We start from the raw sequence: 9,717 nt of genomic DNA on the forward strand, positions 1-9,717 counted from the left end.
CCAGATTTCTGAGGGGAGCAACAGAGACCCAGAGAGACCCCAAGATTTTACAGATAGCAAGTAACAAAGACTTGATTTGAACTCACATTTCCTGACTCTAAATCTTTTGCTCTTTACACTATACCATTTTCCCTTTATTATTGTCCCCATTTTACAGATGAGAAAACTGAACCTTAGAGAAGTTAAATGATTTCCTTGGATCACATAGCTAGTAAGTCTCAGAGGCAGGATCAGGGCTCAAGACTTCCTCAATACAAGGCCAGTCTTCTGTACACTACACTGCATATATATATATATATATATATATATATATATATATATATATATATATATATATATAAAAGATTGCCATAAGTAACCACTCAAGAAGTATTTATTCAGTTGCTGTTATATGCCAGACACTGGGCCAAGTGCTGGAGATGAAAAGGCAAAAGTGAAACAGTTCCTGTACTCGAATTTACATTTCATCAGGAGAGACAACATATATGGGTATTTGCAAAAGAGATCATGGGAGAGAGAGGTTGCTAATACATGTGTAAGAGAAAGAAAAATCAGTAAAGATAACATTTGGTTTCTTCCCTTTTCCATTCTAAGACCATGATCTCTTTTGGATTCACCCCACAAGGTTGTACCCAAGTATCAGTGATGTGCCAAAGAATAGGCCTTAGGAATCCTTTCCATCCCTTTCCATTAAAGTGATGCTCAGAGAATCAGGTTCAATTGTCTTAATATATATTTCAAAGGCACCAGGAGCTTGGTGTTGTCTGACTTCAAGTAGTTCTTCCTGGAGGCAAGTCTCCAGGGTTGCTGCTAGCAAGAACAAAAAACAGCATCTCACTTCCAGCAATTATTAAGAGAAAGGAGAATTTCACAGTGACCTGCAGAAAGTCTATGATATTTCTGCCATGGTCAAGTGACTGTTATCTACCTTGCAGGATGGTTTTTTTCCTAGAAAGGAAAGTGAAAGGACTTAAACATCCCCTTTCCACATTCCAGGTTATAAGGGAGAATGAAATGTCCCTTTGAAAAAGGAAGAAATGTGTCAATGTGAACAAAGAAAAAGGATCTCAAAAAGCAGAGATCTAATAGATAAAGGACAAAGGAGAGACCATTGAGCACTTGTAGCTAAGATGTCGATTTTTCTGAGGAGGAGGAAGCTGGACCTTCTGAAAAAGCAGAGTGAAGGTGTCTGAAGGATCTAAAAAAGATTAATGTTACTTTGACTAGTGAATTTGTCCACCTGATAACAATAAAGAGGTCTATCAACAATATGGGTCACTGGTTAGAATTCAATCAGAAGATCTGGGTTCAAATCAGACTCTTGTCACTTACTATCTGTGATTTTGGACTAGTCCCTTAACCTCTTTGGACATCAATTCACATATAAAGAAAATGACCCCAACACACTGATTCTCTGCTGGATCTTTCTTCCTAAGATGAGGCTGGCTAACTCCAACTTTTACCTACTTAAGTGAGGGTGGTCCTCCAAAGGGGTGGTCCCTCTATCACAAGTTACTCTCAGGGTCCTGGGAGTAGCCCTGGTGTGGAAGAGAATATACATCTATATTCACAAATGAAACTCCCAAGTCCCCATTGGTGTGCTTCCCATTTGTACAAGTCAATTATAATTACACCATTAACTCTTAAACATGAAACATTTACTAAATAGAAGGGGAAAAAAGGAATAACCAAGATATAATATGGTTATCATCCATAAACCAGAGTCACATTCTCCCATCAATAGACACAGTGTTCATGGGAGAGAAAGAACCCATATGTGTAGAATCAAGCCATAAAATGCAGCAGTAGAAAAACCCATGTGCCAGAGGTAACTCACAATTCTGTAGGCTAGATATTTTTGGTCTCTTTAGGGAACAGTATATACCACAAATTACCTGCTTCTGAACTCTCCTACTAGATAAAGCCACTCATCTGTTACTTTGGGGCCTCTCAAATAATGTTAAATTATTTTAGCTAATATCAACGTTAAGTGTACACAGTAATAGCAACATTATGCAATAACCAACTTTGATGGACTTAGCTCTTCTCAGCAATACAATGATTTAAGACAACTCCAAAAGACTCATGATGGAAAATGCTTTCCACATCCAGAAAAGTTTATGGAGTCTGAATGCAGATAGAAGCTTACTTTTTTCCTCTCTCTTTTTTTTTGTTTTTTCTTTCTTGAGGTTTTTCACTTTTGTTCTGATTCTTCTTTCATAACATGATTAATGTGGAAATATGTTTAATATAATTGAACATGTATGGCCTATATCAGATTGCATGCTGTCTTGAGGAGAGGTGAAGGGAAGGAGGAAGAAAAATTTAGAACTCAAAATCTTATAAAAGTGAATATTGTGGGGGGTGGCTAGGTGGTGCAGTGAATAGAGCATTAGCCTTGGAGTCAGGAGGACCTGAGTTCAAATGTGGCCTCAGACACTTAATACAAAAATTAGCTGTGTGACCTTGGGCAAGTCATTTAACCCCAATTGCCCTCCAAAAAGCAAAAAACAAAAAAATTTTAAAGTGAATATCGAAAACTACAAATAAATTAAAAAGTTAAAAAAAGACACCAAAAAAAATCATCCTTAAGTCTGAAATTTGAATACTTTCCGAGGTTTGATCCTTTTGTTGAAACTGAAGTAACATGAGGTTTTTACAGTGAGAATTAGTTCCATTTAATCCTGGCTTCTATAAAGCTATCCAAATCTAGTTCTGTGATAGGCTTTAAGGAATTTTACCCTCTGAAGCCACAGAGGGCAGTGAAGGGAAATGTGAATCATTGAAGGATTTTCCATGTTTAAACCTATAGGTGGCTCTAGATATCAGCCTTTCCCCAGCCAGCTCTTTACATGGAATAGTATGGTGTTCTTGCCCATCTAATCCCAGAATCAAAGCTTTCTTCTAATCAGTTCAATTCCTCCCTTCCCCCACATTGCCCCGCCCCCTCCAAAGTTGTGGCTTTTTAACTGTTTTATAATACTACAAAGTTGGACCTCTTCATGTATTTGACATTTACCATCTTTGACTTGAGCAAGTCAAAAATTCCCTAAGCCTCAGTTTTGTCATCTGGAAAATAAAGGGGTTGGACTAGACGGCCTGCTATGACTTCTCATGTCAATGTCTTTGATCCTATGATCTCTAACCTAAAACCCTAGAATCTTAAAACCCCAAATTTCTGTGAGACATGGCTGAAATCGTTATTATAGAATTGTTTCTTATTCTCCAAATGATTCTTCGATTTAAAGTTTTCCAGCAATCAACGCCAAAGTCCTGAAAACATCTGTATTCAAATTAGCTGCTAAGAATTAATTCTGGAATTACTAACAGCAATCTATGATTTTACCTCTGAGCTACTCCCCATTAAGTCCTCTCAGTCTATTATCTGAAGAGACATTTTCTTTCAGGTCCTTAGAACTGTGTATGTCTCTCCTCAAGCTGTTTTCCTCTGTTTTTCACTCGGAGGAGTGATTTATTGATTGATTGATTGAGTCTTTCAGTAAGTAAAAACAAAGGGGCAGTACCAAAATGAGTGGGTGGCATAATTTGGCTGCTAAGGTCCTCTTTCCAGTTCAAAATCTTTCAGCTCTGAATGAACCTCTAGCTTAATGCCAGTTTTCTTTGCCTGGGGGTTACCCAGAACCTTTGCAAGGTAATAGAAATGTTGAGGTCTAGGGGTGTTGGGAACATGAAATTCAAGGGCAAGCAAAGCAGTTCCTGCCTCAAATGAATTCAACCCAAGCCTTCTTTCAACCGAATACAAAGTTTATTAGAATGCCAGTTGGGGTGGCTTTGTGATGCTGTTATTTACAAGTGGGACAGATTGAATCTGAGCATTAGACAGATCCTTAAGGAATCTGAGCACTTTAATGGAGACAAGATAGACCCTATATACAGAAGAACAGAGAAGATCTGGATGTGATCTATGAGTGGCCAAGTACTCTGGGATGACTGGGAGGTAACAGAGAAGGACCTGGAAGGGCCAAGTTTGGCAGGTGAACTTTAGGGACCCAGGGCCACTTGGTGTCTAGATGGAATTAAGGAGTGGTGGTCTAGGGTGGGGCCGGTTGTAGAGTAGGAGGGTCACAATAAAAGGGCAGTTAAGAGGATTATACTGAAATGAGCCTCTGGCCAATGCCAGGCCTTGTGGGAGAGTTCAGGGGAAGTTGGGGGAGTGGGGGTCCCAGGGCCTGTACCCTGACAGAAAGACTATAATAGAAACTGTACTTATTGTGTATCTTTTTAGTAAATAAAACCATTTAAGTAAGTTAGTAGTAAAATAGAAATCAGAGAAGGTATAAATATGGTAATATGCCAGATAATACAGAGTGAATAAACTCTTCTACTAGGAGCCAGATATCTCAGTGAAAAGGAGAGACAGAGACAGGCATAAAGAGAGACAGAGAGAGAGACTGAAAGACATTCAGAGAGTTCCAGATCTCAAGGGAAAATTCCCCAAAGTTTCTAGTGAAGCAAGTTAGGGATAGGGATATGATTATGCTTTATGCTGACTTCTTCCCAGAGTCTTTCTCTCTCTTCAGGGATAGAATCTGGAATCTTCATGTTCTCTCTTAAAGCTGCAAGGTAGGAGATGAGGCTTTCTCTTCTCCCAAACTTTCACCAGTTCCACAGGTTTGGAGCATCAGTCTCTACCAATAAAGAAACCCCCACACAAATGTGCTTTCAGTATGGGTTATGTTCCTCCTCTGAGTCAGATCTTTTATGATCCATTACAAAAATCATTTGGGGCAAGGTTGAAATCTGTAACTATATAGTGATGGGGTAGAGGCCCAAACCAAGACCTTTGCCCCTTACCCCAAAAGAATCTGAGTCCCATTTCTCTATGTGCCCTGGAAAATCCCACCTTGGACTCTCCTTGAATCTGCCCACTTGATCTGGCTGTAGGCCATAAGCTTTTAATTTTTGCTATGCTCAAATTTCTGTTGCCCTTAACCTAGCCTAGCCCTTTCTAAGACAAGATAAACAGAGCACACAAGAAGGCTCCTAGCACAGGTTCACTCTTGATTTGGTCAGACAGGAAAGACACTAAGAAGGAGTTAATCATACTTTATTCTAGTCTAGTTTCTTCTGAAGAGGATTGCTGATAATGGGAGGACAAACTCCTAAAGCATTCCCTAATCACCTTTGTTGCAGGCACTGGTGAGAAGGGGGAGGCTACTACCCCTATGTCTTAATTGGGGTCAGTTGCAACTGGTACAACTTGTATATCCCCCTAAATCCCCTCAATCTCAATGGGGGCCAATTGAGGCAAACACAGATTCCCCCCAAGCCTTGATGGGGGCCAGTCAAGGCACACAGCATTTCAGATTGTGCATTGAACCCCATGGTTCCCCCTAAGCCTCAATGGGGGCCAGTTGAGGCATACCCAACATTTGTACATTCAATTCTAAGGTTTCCCCATTCACTGACCAATGACTATCTGTTTTATAGGGGCAACAGACAAAGAAGGCATATTGACAAGTTTACATCACCTCATTCCTGTATTTCACTGCACAGTCACAGTGGATGTTTATATTATTTATCGTTACATAATGCTGCACACGTGTGGTGGAGATGTTTTGAACCATAATTGTGGGAACTCATATCTAATACCTGGGAACAAGAGATTGTTATAGCTTTGGATCCTGGGAAACTGAACTCTAAAAAATAACAAAAATTCACTTTACACACACTGATATTCACCTTACTTATACCTTCCATTGTCTGTTAGCTCCAGGTTGCCTCCAGCTACTTTCCACCCACGATCCTATCAAAATCCCATTCTCTTGGTTCTTGGCATCTGTTCTCTAGTCACCACAGCTACTAGCCACTCCCATCAAGACCCTCCCTAAACCCCTCCTCTAGTCATCCCATAATACTTGGCCAACCCTAGATCCCTCCCATGGTCTTTCTGTATATAAGACCCATCTTGTTTCCATGAAGATGCTCAAATTCCTTGAGTCTAGCCATTCCCATTCAGAAATGGTGAGATTTCTTAAGATACTGGCCAATATGGCTGATTTTTAATAAACTTTGCTTTTCTTTGGCTTAAAGGCTTGGGTCAAATTCATTTGAGCAGTACCCCATTGCTCTTTTGGGGTTCCAGCATCTGTAAACCTCAATATATAGTATAAACACAAATATCAGAGCTTTAGAACAAGAATGACTTTTTTTTCTGGCATTCTAGGTAATTAACCTAAGATACCTATGTACTACTGCTTGAAAATGTGAAGTGACAAATTATTTGAATATTCAGACTCCAAATCCTTCACTGTACCAGATCAACAACTCTCTAGAACAAAATTTAAATGCAGTGAGGGATGGAGAAAATATCCAATACTATGCATCTTACATGCTATGAGAGGTCCTCCAAATCCTCATGTTTTCAGATGAGAGTCTGCTGATTTCATCATGCCCTGGAATATTGCAGAGCCTCCTGAAAGAGATTCATAGCATTCAAAAGAGTTTCTTTTGACCATCCACAGGAGAAAAGCCAAGTGAATGAAAAATGTCTATTGACCAGATTATGCCATGCATTTGAATGGATACCAAGGTGTTTTAAGATTGCATTTTGATCTCCCTCAGTCAAACTATGGAATGGTTCCAGATCATATATTTGTGTCAATTTGCTATATGTCTTGGATATCAGAATTTAATCTATGATATTTGATACAAATACTTTTCTCAATCTTGTCTTCTTTTAGCTGTATTGATTTTATTCATGCAAAAGTTTTTTTCTGTTTTATATAATCAAAGCTATCTATTTCATTTTTTTTAATCACTTCCCTCCCTTGTTTGGCTAAGAATTCCTTCCTTAGCCAGAATTATGAAAGTTACATCTTTACAACCTCATCTCTTTAGAGCCAAAGAAAGAAAAATGACATAAACATAGTGTGACATTTTTAACTTGTATGTAGACTCAGTTTTACATAGTGAGGCAATGTTGGCATTTTCTTTTCTTTCCATAATGGATGTAACATGAAAGCAATATAAAAGAAAAATGGAAAATAATTCAATAGTTCAAAAAAAGCACACTGGAAGGTGTAAACAATACAACTTTCAACAAATTCCCTTTAGGGCAACCTTTCAACTGAAAGGCTATTCTCATGCTATTAGAAGCCACTTAAGAAGGCAGAGTGCAACTGGATCTAAACATTGTGTTCCTTGTGGTTCATATCAACCTGGATCAAAAAAAAAAAAAACCCTACATAAACTATTATTCTCTTATGTCTATAGTTTGAGAGATTCAATACATTCCATTTTGTGATGCTATAGAACTGGAAAATAAAGTCAAGTTGATTCAACGCCTAAGCATTCTTTTGTCCTTCCCTTCCCTGCCTCTTTAGATTTCAAGATGCTAATATTGTACACTGTGCACAAACTGACATTTAGGTGGAAGATTATGGATCTCTGATGGAAATTTGGAATTTTGATTACCAACACTTTTCCTTTCCAATCCTTCATATAGTTTTTACATTTCAATAGGTTTCTGAAGGGCTTCACAAAGAGGGTGAAGACTATCAATCTGCATGACAATTGATGTGATGAGTCATTTGTGATTAAATTTTAATGGCGGCCCATTGTACTGTTTTCTATTTATTCCAACCTAGTATTTTATTTCAGAAAGTTGTCCATTTTATTAGTAATAATAATTTTTTTTCAGTGTATGTGATCTATATCACCTTACAAAAATCTCAAATTCCCTAGACCTTGGTCTCCTCATTTTTGACTATAACAAGTTTTACTAGATGATTTCTCAGATTCCTTCCAGTTTTAAAAGTTCTATCAATATGTGGTTATCTATAGATTTAAAGTTAGGTAGAGATGGGGGGGGGGGGAGCTCCATTCATGTCTTAAATAGTTAGACCCAGTTTGCATCAAAGATAAGGTGATACAAGAGAAGAATCTTCCTTCACCTTCTCTTGCCCTTTATGTGAAAAGTCAAAGTGCTTCTCCTCACATGCCCTTCTTTCAGCCAAAACCATTTACTCAGCATTCCCTAAACCTGTCTTTTGATTATTTAACTCCATTACTTGGATTATCTTCTTACTGTGTATGACTTGGAATGGCTTCCCTTCACCTCCACAAATTAAAACCTTACCCATTCTACATGTCTCTGATCTTTAGTCATTAAAGACTCTGATCTTACCTAACCTCCCTCCCTAACCCCAGGACAAATTGTTTCGGCCTTTTGACCTCTCAGAGGGCATTTATAATTTTCTTATACATTTGACATGTTATATTTATTTGGGTTGGTGTCTTATACCACCACTACTAGATTGGAAGACAATGAAGGCAGGTGCAATTTCTTATTCATTATGGTATCTCCAGTGCCTAGTCCTGTGCCTTTCAGCCTCTAGGTGTTTAAGAAATATTGGCTGAATTGAATTAAAGGAAATAGGGAATAGCTCTTGGGCACTGGTAACTCAACATAAGACTTTATCAAATATTTATTAAACTTTTCCTTGATGCTATTCTAGGTATTAGAGGAAGTGACCTCAAGGAAAATATAACTTAAGGGAAAGATAAGACCCATAAAATATTTAACTTTTTTTTTTTAGCAGCAAACAAGTTCTAAGGATTTGAAAAGAAAAAATACATATATAAATGATATGGGAAATTTTCTCACAGCTTAACCACAGAGTCTTTGAATTTTTTTTCTTTGTCATTATTAATAAATCAAGCAATTGATAATTATTGAGTATCTCCTATATCCCTATGAGATACTGTTCTAGGCACACAAGAGAAAAGAACATGATCCCTGCTTCTGAGGGCTTTGCAATGTGGCTTATATTTCACTAACATTTACCATAAGATCAAAAGCAAGTGAGAACCCTTGAAGACTTGATAGGACTTAGGCTGTACTGGCTTTTCCCTTTGGAGACTGTCACAGACTGTCAGGGCCTGGCAGAGAAGTGCCATGAGGTAAGAAGCTTCAGTCTGTGCTGGCAGTAGTGGCTTCTTAATCTTTTTAGAATGTGAAAGAAGCAGTGTCCCTACTCACAATATAATTTACTTTGTTGGGTATAGAAATGCCAATGACATTTAAGTGTTTTATCTTCAACTCATAGGACCATAGGACTGAAAAGGGCCTTAGATGCCATGGATCCCCTTCATTTTACACGCATGGAAATGTAGGCAAAGGAAGATTAAGGAACTGCTCATGTCACACACCAACTAAAAATCTGGTGTAGGTAGGACTCTAACCCAGATCCTTCTGATTCAGAATGATTTTGCCATCATGCCCCAGGAACTCCATGGTCCTGTAAGATCACTGCACACCTCATGAGTACCTGTAACTGACATCTGAAACTCACACCTCACTAGTACCCCTTGCCTCTGGGGCTCCTCCCTCTGATCAGAAAGGGTAGGGGAGAAGAGTCTTTCCTGAATCTCCATTTTAAAAAGGTGCTCAGGTCAACTATCTCTTCATTTCCCACTGATTACATGCCTCTGGATGTCACCATGATTTACCTATTCTGGTTAACTTCTTCCCTCCCCATTCAGCTACCTTTTGTCTTATCTTCCTTCATTAGATTGGAAGTTCTTTGAGAAAAGGGGACTATCTTCCTTCCTTCCTTCCTTCCTTCCTTCCTTCCTTCCTTCCTTCCTTCCTTCCTTCCTTCCTTCCTTCCTTCCTTCCTTTCTTCTTTCCTTCCTTCCTTCCTTTCTTCTTTCCTTCCTTCCTTCCTTCCTTCCTTCCTTCCTTCCTTCCTT

This window comes from Petaurus breviceps, unplaced genomic scaffold, assembly GCF_028583685.1.
Source record: "Petaurus breviceps papuanus isolate PSGF00001 unplaced genomic scaffold, PetGlider_PUasm1.0 38, whole genome shotgun sequence".
Lineage (NCBI taxonomy): Eukaryota > Metazoa > Chordata > Mammalia > Diprotodontia > Petauridae > Petaurus > Petaurus breviceps.